This window comes from Electrona antarctica (genome assembly GCF_951216825.1).
Source record: "Electrona antarctica genome assembly, chromosome: 15".
In the NCBI taxonomy this organism is placed as follows: Eukaryota; Metazoa; Chordata; class Actinopteri; order Myctophiformes; family Myctophidae; genus Electrona; species Electrona antarctica.
The window spans coordinates 27,391,085-27,403,704 of NC_136796.1; the positions used below are offsets into that span (position 1 = coordinate 27,391,085).

General features: G+C 45.1%; 1 protein-coding gene across 2 annotated transcripts in view; it reads left to right on the forward strand.

Moving 5' to 3' along the window:
• efna3a (ephrin-A3a) overlaps window positions 1-12,620 on the forward strand; it is a 93,957-nt gene that overhangs the window by 26,556 nt on the left and 54,781 nt on the right. The gene's annotated exons all lie outside the window — the stretch shown is intronic.

The window sequence follows — 12,620 nt, forward strand, 5'->3', positions numbered from 1 at the left end:
AGAGCAAGGAGGAGAGAAACAAGAACATCTTCCTACCTTCCCTCCCTTCGTTCAGTCCCTCCTTCCTTCCTGTCTAATGGCCGCGGCCAGTGATTGGTGAAGCCGATTTCCTCTGCAGAGGAAGCAGTCCTGTGATATGAGGTACAGCTCCCCAGCGTCCCATCAAAGTCCACTGTAACTGCTGTGTCACCTTCAGACTTTTCCACGGACGGGATTTGTGCACGGCGAGCTGCTGCAGAGCCTACTAATGAGAAGTCACTGGGGGTAAAAGTGGGACTGTTTTTCAACATAGTCCGATGTCTGGGGTCATTTCACTAACAACCTGAGACTATAATTACAAATGCGACCACTCAGTGTACGGCCTGCGTATATGTCTGCCAGACTGAGTATAAATCGTTAGAAAATAGGCATTCCGGCTGCTCCTCCAATGGGTAACTGTAAATATGTATTGTCTGCCTCGGCTACTTAAGTCCCACACAATGCCTACATAACACGCCATGGCATTAAGTGCACAATTTAGAGGCTGAATCAAATCCAACCTGGCATGCAGACTGCTATGACTTGCGAATTTAACAAGCTGCTTGTTTGTTTCTCATCCAACGACGTGCCAGTCATTTATGTAAATGCCAACAGGTCCCCCCTCGCTCCGTCTCTTTTCTGTTTACAGTGATGAATTATGTGCCACTATCAGATCATGGCCTCTGTATCTTGACTGTCATTAAGATTCAAAGCAGTCCTTCAACTTTTATTGGAAAAATCACACAGGAGAGATGCCTTGAATTCATAGCATTATTTGCTGATGCCTATCAGTCCTCATTGTGTGAAAAAATGAAATCTCTCAGAATTAACTAGAAAAGGTGCTCCTCGGAGCACAGGTCTCCACCATCGTGGCCTACTAAAATAGGCCAATATGAAAAGAGTGCCATTTCATCTTATGCCTTTGATGGCAATGTGTTTTGCAAAAGTCCACCTGCTGGTGGCGCTAAAACAGGCCAATGTGAACTAGGCCAATTCCTAGTAGGAATGTGCGGAGATGTGAAAAATGCAGGTCAAATGTTTTTCCTTGGCCTCTAGGCTAGGGAGTGTGCATACAAAGGTGCAGTTAAAGGTAATAATCACACCTGTGTGAAGTGAGAGGCGCTAATATATTAAAGTCTAACTCATGTTGATTAGGTGATGTAATGGTGATGTAAAACAAACGGTGCCAACACAAACATTAAACGCCATTAACAATAAAGAGACTATATGACGTAAATGACACATTATGACATACATTTTCCCTTCATTGTCAATGCGTTTACAAAACAAATATTGTACTAAAGACAAACATTAAACCTGTGTATAGGAGCTACTGTTGCCCCTCAAAAATACAAATCAGCCTGTTATAGCGCCACCATGAGGCTGATATGAAAATGTTCAAGTGGCATTTCGTCCTCGGCCTTGTGGGGATGTGTGTGCAAAATTTCACATAAATTGCACACTGTTCATGATTTGAGGCATTTTGTTCAAAACTAACCAATCCTTCAAACTATGGAAGGCAATCTTAGCCAATCGGGATGGAATATGGGAAATCGGACAGATCCGTGTTGATCACATGACTATAGAGATAGTGTGTACCAATTTGCATGATGTATTGATAAAATGTGTACGATATAAAGAAATGTGTTTTGCAAAAATCTGCCTCATGGTGGTGCTATAACAAGCCAATCTGGAAAATTCGTTCGTTCGTTGGCATCCAGGGAGAATGTGTGCAAAGTTTGGCATCGACCGGGCCAACGGTGCCGCAGATTAGCTGTACACAGACACACATGGACAGACGGACGGACAGAGTGCAAAACATAGTCTTCCCCCATGTCTTCAGCCTGGTGGAGACAATAAAAAAAAATCCTTTGGACATTGATAATCGTTTCTAAAAGGAAAATCCCTATGCGGTGTGATATTTTTAATTACACTGAGAAATAATTTATCTTTTTTTCTTAAACAGCGATCTCACCCACGCCCCTTGGGACCAGGCCGTTCCCCACGCCCTGCCCTTGGGACCTGGCCGTTCCCCACGCCCTGCCCTTGGGACCAGGCCGTTCCCCACGCCCTGCCCTTGGGACCAGGCCGTTCCCCACACCCTGCCCTTGGGACCAGGCCGTTCCCCTATTTCTTCCCTCTGCTTCAAATCACCAGGCTTTAATTGCATCCTGTGCTTGGAGGAAGAGTCATCTCGCTTGCTATTTCCAGGTGTAAATGAGTTGAAGAAGAGAAAGGTTACCCTGAGCCCCACAGGACCACGAGGTCCTTCAGGACAGAGCGCCGAGGCTCACCTCCTTGCCCCGGCCTGATATCTCAAACAGAGCGATGTTTGAAGTGCTCGGTTGGGTGCCCGCATGTGTGCAGCCCGGGCAGAGAGAGTCAGTCCTGGCGCGACGTTTGAGTCTCTGGCAGACAGCCTCTGTAAGTTCCTTGTTTTGTATTTGCATACAGAACAAACAGGAAATTGTGTTCATTTGTATGCAAATGTGTTTGTCCCCAAGGCTGGGATTTTGAATTAAAACTTTTACCGTCCCATTAATTCCAAATTACACACAGGCTCTGACATGGGCCTCTCCTCTCCGCCCAGCAGGGGGGTGAGGGGGATCATCTTCCACCAGAACGCATCTCTGTCAGTTTGGGCTGTTTAGTTTGCCATCTGCAAAACAGAGTCAGAAGTTGTATTTAATCTGGTCCGCTGATTTTCAGATTGATCGCTTGCACCACATTGCAATCTCGTCTTAATTATCTTGCAGAAATATGCAAAGATTCGGAGGTGATTGATATTCAGGGAAACTGCTCGAGACAGATGCGAGGAGGCCTTGGAGTGGTTGACTGACAGGTCGTGAGGAACGTGGCGAACGGGAGGGAGTGGCGAAGGCCGTCCACCGTACTGATGTAGCACACCTCATCAGTCCCACTCATTAAAATACATAGCCTTATGAAAAATGCATGACCCCCCCCCATCAATGAAGTGAGGCATGTATGGTCTGATGCTGACAATCAAGGTAATTTGAAAAATCTGTTCCTACAGTTTGTCTGGTCAAGAGGGAGTATGCATATGGCCTTTGCCTTTGTCATAACTCTGCTTCCACAGCAATAACATTGTTTTAATTTTGCCGCTCAGTGATCGGTTATAGTGATTGATGGCCTTGGTGTATATCGAACAGCATCAGCTGCTGGAGACGGATAGTGGCAATCTGTTTGATTTAAACCACAGCTGAACTGATGGCTACATGGCTAATAGCGTATGAATTTAATGCATTGTGTTGACACAGTTCAATATCACTGCAGACTCTTGCTTCATTACTCATAGGGCCAACGTGCTGTAGGTGGGGAGATGCGGCTGTCTCTTAGAGTTACTATATTCATGGGAAATTCTGTCTTTGTCAACATCTTTTAATTTCGAAATACAATGGAAATGGTTTCAAATTATGTCAATCCAGTTTAGATTTTTTTTTTGTGGCACAATTGCTCTGCTCATGATGGCAGAGAATGTCACAACAGCCGGCGGCACTTGAAATAAATGAATGAGAAAGTGTGTGTGTGTGCGTGCGTGCGTGCGTGCACGCGCGCGCATGAGAGAGAGAGATAGAAAAGATGAATTAATCAGAGAAACCGGTGGATCGATAGCCGTTCTCTGCTGAATTACAGCCTCTCCAGCTTTTCCCATCTCCGCCGTTGCCAAGTCGGGGAGAAAAGCCACCCATGTCACATGGTTAGGTAGCTCTCTGGCTCCGCTTCTTCATCATCCTGGCCACCGGGACTGATGGAAAACACCATGACAATGGCACAATAATGGCAGGGGGGAGGGTTATATTGGAAATTACATTAAAGCGCCCTTCCAATATGAGGGGATGGGTCTGCTGTCACTGAGGTGCCGTCCTTGGGGCCATTCTCTCATTCTCTCTAATAACAAATCTCTTGGCTTGCAGAGAATTATGGAGCTGTGCATCAGGGCCCTCACTAAAGGGGGAGTAATCACTGATATCACTCACACATGTTGTGCCTGTAGGTTGACCAGCAGACAGACGGATAGAGAATGTTGAAAACACACGAGTGTACGGATTTGTTGGAGGGGCAAGTAGGAATTATGGCTTTGTTTCATAATTATGGTGTCAGTGGCTCTGAATGAATTGGGGTAATTAGGGACCATATTGCATGTTTGGTCAATAAATGTCACGTTACCGTATACTATCATGAATCCAGTAACAAACTCGGAAGTGGTTGTAATTTGTCTGACGAGTACGTTTATCCCAAATATTAAAACCATACCACTGGCCTTGAAAATCTCAGAATGAAAACCGGCCACAAATAATGAAGTCATATAGTATTTTGAACAGCATCCATCTCATTATTTCAAACTTGAAACAAAAGTAACTGGCATGCCTCTGGGGTCTGTCTAGTCTGCACATTTAAAATTAACACTTGAGAAAGATGAGCCTGCTTCGCTTAATCAATCACACTGAGCAAGATAAACTGACTGTCTTCATTACCAGTCAGTCAGAAGAGAAACCTCAGTTGGATATAATAAAAAGACCCATGATTCAAATTGAACTGCGGAGGCCTTTCAGAATAGAGGTTTTGTCTTTTTGTCTTTACTTGGATCAGCTATTATGTCCTTTTAGGTCATGAAGGGTTTTACACTGGTGTACTTTTCATGAGATGCATAAGGTTGTCATAATGAAGTGAGCAGCAGCCCTTCAACGGCATTACAAAAGCGAGTAAAGGACTTTAGAACAAAGGTGCGACGTGGGTGGAAAGGAATCGAAAATAGCTGGTTAAAAAAAGGACGAGAGGTAACAAGCAGGTGGCGAGGAAACATGGTACACAATGTACTAAGGCCAGGCCCATTATCACAGCCACTGTGTGACTTTACACCTCTGTCCGATATTGCCGTTGAATAAAGGCAGTATTGAATTTGGACTCCTGAGTTGTCTAGAAAAGCCCCCGGCCACCTCGGAAACACTAATTGAGGCTATTCTGCTTCAGAGCAGGAACGGCTGCAGAGGCGGTGGGGGTCTAACAGGGCCACAGCGGGCAACAAAGCGTATTGCCATGGCCGCTCACAAAGAGCCCAGGAGATGGGTGGACGGGTGTTAGGTCCTGGCATGTCCTACTGGAACCTGATAAGAGGATAAGATAAACCTGTATTGATCCCCGGGGGGACATTCTGGTGTCATGGCAGCAACAGCAGTCAGAATGAAACACTGCAGGAGCGGTACTTGTCATAGAGTGAAGGGGTGAACATATACTATAGGTCTATCGATAAAACATAAATGTACAGTAAATGGTGAATAAAATGGTAAATGGTGCATTTATATAGCGCCTGTATCCAAGGCGCTTTACATAGGTTGTGCATCACATTCACACACACACATTCATACACCGATGGCGGCGGAAACCATGCAAGGCACCAACCAGCACATCAGGAGCAATTTGGGGTTCAGTGTCTTGCTCAAGGACACTTCGACACTAGCCTCGGAAACCCAGACGTTTTATTTCATGGAAGAAAGACTTCGACACTGACTCTGGGGGAGCCCGGGTTCGAACTGGCAACCTTGCGGTTACCATCCGGCCACTCTACCCCTGAGACACCGCCGCACAGTGAATACATTAATGAATATACATCTGTCACCAATGAATTTAACAATTTATACATGTATGTGTGTAAGCATATTATTATGTACAGTCTATCAACAATAAATATAGGATATGCGTTAATGACCATGATGGTTCTCGCCATGTAAGAGAGTATGCACCTTTGCTGCAAAGATGTGCACATACAGTACAACTTTAGAGGGCTTGTGCAGGAATCATTTCAGGACGGAGGGCAAATTTGCAGTAGCGGGGTGTCTCTATTCACGGAAAATTGCACCCCCCCATTCCCCTCTGTTAGTGTGAAATTCAAAATAATATTTGGCACCTCAGGAGGTGGTGAAGGATGGAGGGTGGACAGAAAGCATCCTTGTCCTCACCACACCAGCCATGCATGGCCTTAATGTGAACAGCTCACAGGCCCTAAGTAACACATGGCCACTGCATAATGAGTGAATGTAGGGCGGCCATCTGCAGTCCTTGATGGTCCAGGGATTGCATCATATTCAGCCGCTGGTGCACGGCACCAAGTGAGTCTCTGTATAACAGTGACCACATTGATCTGTTGTTTACTCCAAAGCCACAGCAGTCACAATAGAATTCCACCATGGACAAAACAACGGAACATCGGCATTAGTTACAGATTTGTATGACCTAGGCTAAATTATGATAAACTGTCTCTTTTCTTTTTCTTTTTTTGTGCAAGAAGAGGAGGGGGAACTCGAGGGAGAAGGCTCAGCCAAAATAACACATTAGTCAAAAAGACAATGCAAAAAGGAGAGGGCACCAACTGTGAAATGCATCCTTATCAAGTGACTCATGACTGATCAAAGGGCTCTGATGGTTGAGGACCGGAGGGGTTTTGGGGGGTGCTCTGAATTGTTGAGTACGTCCCTGTGAGGCTGTGAGCTCGTTCCAGAAGGAAGGGAGGGTTGCAGAACAGGGTGAGGGGTTTGAAGGGGATCTAAATGGTTTAATACTTACATGTGGGTTCACTCTAGAAGGGAGGGATGGTTTCAGAATGGGGCGAGGGGTTTGGGGGCGCTCTGAAATGGTTCAATACTTACATGGGCTCAGTCCAGAAGGGAGGGAAGGTGGTAGAGTGGAGAACTACCACAGAGGAGTACCTCCACTTAATCTACACTCGGCTAAGCCGAAGACACACAGAGAGAAGCTACATGGGCTGAAGAAAATCAATTGAACAAGGCAATCCCTTTAAAATACTGGCCAACACTGTTCGGCTCTCACAATGCAGTTTTTTTTTAGGGTTTCTTCCTCTCTCTCTCTCGCTCTCACACTCACTCTCTCTTGTCTTTGTCTCGCTAGGTTAGGTAAAGATCTGTTCCTCATTAGTTGCAACTTGCAAGACACAACAATGCAATAGCGTACTTAGCAGCTTGGTCTGTTGAGGATGACTGTACAGATGCTAGCAGGTGGAACAGATTGCAGTACTGCATGACTCAAAATGTCCATCTGCCCCCTTTACGCACTGGCCATATTTCTGTTTTTTGCTTGTTTCAGCTTTATACTCTTATTAATCTAGTATCTACGGCTACGCCCAAACAACAACAGTCTGCCTCATGTGGCAATTGTCCCCCCCCCCCCCACACACACACACACACACACACACACACACACACACACACACACACACACACACACATATTACATTACACACACAAGCCCAGTCTTTATGCCACAAAACATAATAATTATCCATGGGGACCAAAAGATGTCAATCAAGGTGGGCGCCACTTTCGAGTGCCCGATCCATTGTTCTTTGTTGCAAGCTGCGCAGGAGCATTGTTATTACATTTACATACATGTGCCAGAGCGTAGGTGTGTTTTGTTTATCTTTGTCAAAGGCACAAAGAGGAGGATTTGCCCCCTTTAACTGGAGAACACTGGCTGTGCTGCAGAACTGCCTGCAAATGGGAACACGAGTTTTGCGATAATTCTAGCCGCCTCTTGAGAGGGCCACTGAGGTGTACAGCGAGCCTGTTGCCACCTGTCACAACCCCCAAAACAGCAGGTAGGGCAGACCTGTCACATCCCTCCTCCCCTACACCCTTAATTGTTATACGCACATTCATAGGATTAGCGGTTTCATTCAGCTTCGTAATTGCTGCTCATTGTTCCCATTTATTGTTTCCTTGCTCAATTTGTTTGTTTGCTTCCACACAAAATGTCTCCTTTGTCATGCCAACCAAGCGATTTGTGTTCAATGCAATTTAATTTAATGGAATTTAAGGGGAGAGCAAAGGGAGTGGGGAATATAAGGGTAGAGGGTTGTTTGGGATAAAAGAGACACCTGCGGACACAGGCAGCTAAAGAGGAAAAGGAGCGATCTGAGAATTAAGAGTGTTTTAATCATCCTTTCAGCCTGCACAGACAGCAGTCTAACCAACATACCTGACAGAAAATGATGGATTATTCATTTTAAAGAACACAATTACCATAAAAAATGGGCCAATTTTAATTCACTAGCCACTGGCCTTTTCAGGCAGGTGTAACGTAGCGTACCTTTCCAGCGGTATGGCACGGTTAAGAATCGGGTTCAAGTAATCTCTTGGGTTCCCCTGTGCCTACACTTAGAAAGAGATTATCTTTGATAACCCGAGCCCCGAGGTCAGCTGAATATCACTATCTATCCAGATTAAATCCAATAATCTGTGATAGGATTTCCTGTTCTCTACTGATGCTTTAGCCCAGATTAGCAGCAGATTTTTATTTAATCCAAAACAGATAATTCATGAAAAGGCAACCTGTGTTGGTTCAGTACTGAAAATAAAACTACTGTACAACTATAGTTCCAGGGAAATAAAAAAAAATCACACCCGTGTGAACTGAGTGGTGTAAGGTCTTATATAGACTGATCAGCTGTGGTTTGACGTAATGTCTGACGTAATGAAATCACCATAGCAACCGTGCTCATTTTTTGAGCACAGACTAACAAAGCCAGTTGTAGGAGTGGTTTACACCACTCAAAAAATGTGTGTGTGTGTGTGTGTGTGTGTGTGTGTGTGTGTGTGTGTGTGTGTGTGTGTGTGTGTGTGTGTGTGTGTGTGTGTGTGTGTGTGTGTGTGTGTGTGTGTGTGTGTGTGTGTGTGTGTGTGTGTGTGTGTGTGTGTGTGTGTGTGTGTGTGTGTGTGTGTGTGTGTGTGTGTGTCTTGACCCTACTGCTATAGTACTGACCTAAATGTAATGTATAGATCTAGCCATGCCAGGCAGCGGAAGAGAAACTTCACAACACTAAGGAGGGAATCAACCCGTCTCATTGCTGGAGTGATGAACTAAATTAATGTCACAATAATAATGTATTTTATGTAAACAAACAAATAGTCTCCACAGTAAACCGCGTTGGAATAACTCACTTTACTCTGACAACATTTTAATCCCATAGAGAGATAATTGCAGAACTAACGTTGTAAAAGGAGTCTATTCAGATTGCTTCTCTGTACAGCACATCTCGCTCCAAGGTTTGGAGCCAGTTTGAGTGAAACTTCAATCCCAGGCTGAGTCAACGCCGTGCAAATGAGATAAGACTAATTCAGTGTAGTAGTGTAGTAACATATTTTCTCTTATTGCTTGCTGAGAGTCCTCACCATGTGATGTTGGTCTGCACACCGGAGCACATCCAGCTTACAGTACTCACAGCTCCAGGGGGGAGGCTCTTTGCCCCGCGTGTATCGATGCCCGAGGGGCAGAGACAGAGAAAGGGAGAAAGCTGGAATCTGATCGAACTGGTTTTACACTGGGGTTGTCGGAGGGATCCTAACTCGCTCACAAATCAATACCGGTCTTAACTGCGGCCAACCGGCTGGAACTGGCTGCAATTTCCTCCCCGAATCAGGCTCCGTTCACCTTTTCTCATCAGTAATGACTGGGTAGTCCGCGCTCAATCAGGCCTGTCCTTCTCTCTGGACCTGAGACCAATGACTCATGTCGCAAGAACACATTAATAATGCATTATAGCATGTACTGCAGCATGTTGTAATTAAGTTGGCTGCTAATTGAGAGCTGTGCTGTTGTGCCAAGATGTCAACCGCCCCAAAATGTGAAAATGCACCCGTGCGATGACTAACGTTGTTGTGAATGATTACAGGCTTGAGATTTGCCTTGTCCCCCCCCCCCCCCCCCCCGGTTGTTTGTGTTGTGCCCATTGCTGTATCTTAATGTCAGCAGGAAGTGCTGCACTTAACAGGGCGTTAATCAAACGGCTGGTCAATCAGCTGTGATTCTGCCATAACAATCAGACAACCTCATTTATTTGCAGTGCCACGCCGCAACCTCTGGAATTACTTCCCGTCTTCGATAATGCTTTGTTTCGTGCATATCTGTCCTATTCAGAAGAACTGCTTTCCTGCATGTTGGTCCATAAGAACCACTATAGCTTGTAGATCGACACATTCACTTCTTAAACATTTTTCTAATTTATAGAATTTCTTACATTTCTCTTTAATTTCTTCATGAAATTACTGAAAAAAAACTATTTTTATAATAATAAATAATGTTTATTTTTTGGGGATTTTTTTTTAATGTTTTTAAATAATTAAACAAAAAATAAAGGGACCCATAAAAATGTGTCTGCGACCAACAAAATGACCACTGGTTCCCAATGGTTGGGAACCAGTGGAGTGCATTAGAGCACTTATTTTAGCCCCGCTACAGCTGTGACATGGTGCATTTGTACTGGTCAAAAAGCTCACCCATGCAGTGAAACCCAGAGTGTTGATTCAACACTCTGAGTTACATTTACACTCTGCATTGTACGGTGTGGGAAGTCCATTCCCCTCAGTAATTTCATTACCGAGACAGGTAGTCGGAGAGCTGAGAGGGAGCTAGCAGCCACAATAGGAAAGCTCTTGACGGGATTTGATTCAAGGCCAGCCAGTGTACATGTGGGTCCAGAGATTGGGGTCTTAAACGCTGTGCACAGCTGCACCCACTGGAGCCTGAATAAACAGTGATTGGATGTTGGAAGGTGGAAGGACTGTATTTATATTTGTAGTAGCGCTGCATGATTATGGCTAAAGTGGGAATCCTGAATAATATTGCTTAACCCATTTAGGCCTGACCTCAAAATTAAAAAAAAAAATATTTTCACGATTTTTCAAAAATAGCAGATCTACAAGCTCGTAGCGCGCCACTCGGTGGCGCGCTATGAGCTTGTAGATCTGCTATTTTTCAATAGCTAAATTACAACATAATGTTTAAAACACCAAAAGGGGCTCCCGCCCAAAATGGGTTAATATTGTAATCATGATTATTGCTATTGGTAATGATGGTTTTGTTGTAAAACATTATCATTTTCTTGTTGTCATTGTGCTTATGTGTGTCATAAGACATTACATAGCATATTGTATGGTAATGGTCTCTGTGATGATGAGGTTGTACAATGTTCCGGTTATTAAGCGCATGTGTAATCGTGATGAGACGATAGCAAGGTGCGACAGCACGATTGTATAATTGTGCGTAAAATCATGATTTGACATTATTTTAGATTAATTGTATTTGATGATGTTCATTAGACTACGTTACCGACGCCCTCTTACGTTGTCCATTTGGCCTGTGTGTAGTACTGTACATGCAGTACATGTACCACAGTAGCACTAGGTGAGTTGTCAATAGTGTCACCACGACTATACTTCCCACTAGATTAATTCTACTTGGCAATCAAAGCATTCTAATTCCAATTTAAATGAACAGTGTAACTAATCAATGTCATCTAATTGGAATCATTCACATCTTTATGTTCCAATTCCCTGTCCTCGGACATGCTTCAATCCCCACATCCCACATTCCATCACCCCTCCCTTATCCCTGGCCGTTCTGGTCCAGTGCCCTCCCTCCATCTCGCTGGCTCTTTATTGACTGTAGAGTGTAAGGCGGTGTTAAACCAGCATCGATGTAATAGTGGGCATTAGCCCCTTGAACCGCCCTTAATCTGACTGTAATAAACTCACATTCGCTCTGTGATACGGTGGCACAGCTGTCCCTGCGCATGTGCGACGTGCTAACTTTGTGGTGAGACACTTCTGGGAAGTGTGTATGTGCGCGCGTGTGTACTTCTCCTGAGTGCTTGCCCTGCATGTATCTTGAGTCTTGTGCGGTTGTGTACAGACTAGCGTTGTGTGTGCGCGCGTGTGGAATGTGGATCCGTCTGTGTGTAGAGAGAGTAGCAGACTGTCTGCAAGGATGGCTATTGTTACGAGTAGAGCACACACAAGTAGAGGCGGCCTGTCAAAAGCTCTTGTGCGGATGCGGTGTACCAGAGCCGCGCTCGAGACGGGCCTTTAATTGGAATGTAATTGGAGAAGCACCATTGATCATGAACCACATTCAACCCCTCCTCACTCTCTTTCTCTGCTGTTTTCCACTTGATGCCTCTTTCCATTTCTCTCACTCCACCAACACCACTCCCTCCCTCCCTCCCTCTCCCGTAAGGAGGACGTCAGTCATGTGCAGTGGAGCGACGCAGCGGAACAAGGCCCCCTACTGGGTCCAGAGTGCTCGGGTCAATGTGCATCTGGGGTGCAAACCACCAGAAACAGGGGAAAAAGGAGAGAAAGTGGAGGAGAGGATGAGAGGCCATGGGGTGGAGATAAGGTGGTGAAAGGGAGGAGGAGCGCTACAAGATTAGGAGGAAAAGAAGGCCAAAGTGATGAGGCGGCGAGTCCGCGGAATGAGCAATGAACAACTTTTAAAATGGCCCGCGCTGCTCTATTGCACCATTCCTTCCAGCATTTAGTTTAGATTTTTCTTTTTCTCGTGTGTCCATGTTGTTTCGAAAGCTTGGAGAAGTCAATTTGTTGCCTCATTTGTCAAATGCAGAGGTGGGTGGGGGCTGGGTGGGGGCATTGGCATCTCTGCACGGTCGGCCAGAGTGGAGAAAAAGCTTTTGCGCTTAGCTGGTGTGGAGATGGGGACTCACAATTGGGGGCGGATTAGCTGGGCATGGTTTTAAAACGTTGGCTGCAAAACAATGAAAAGCGAGGGCACCG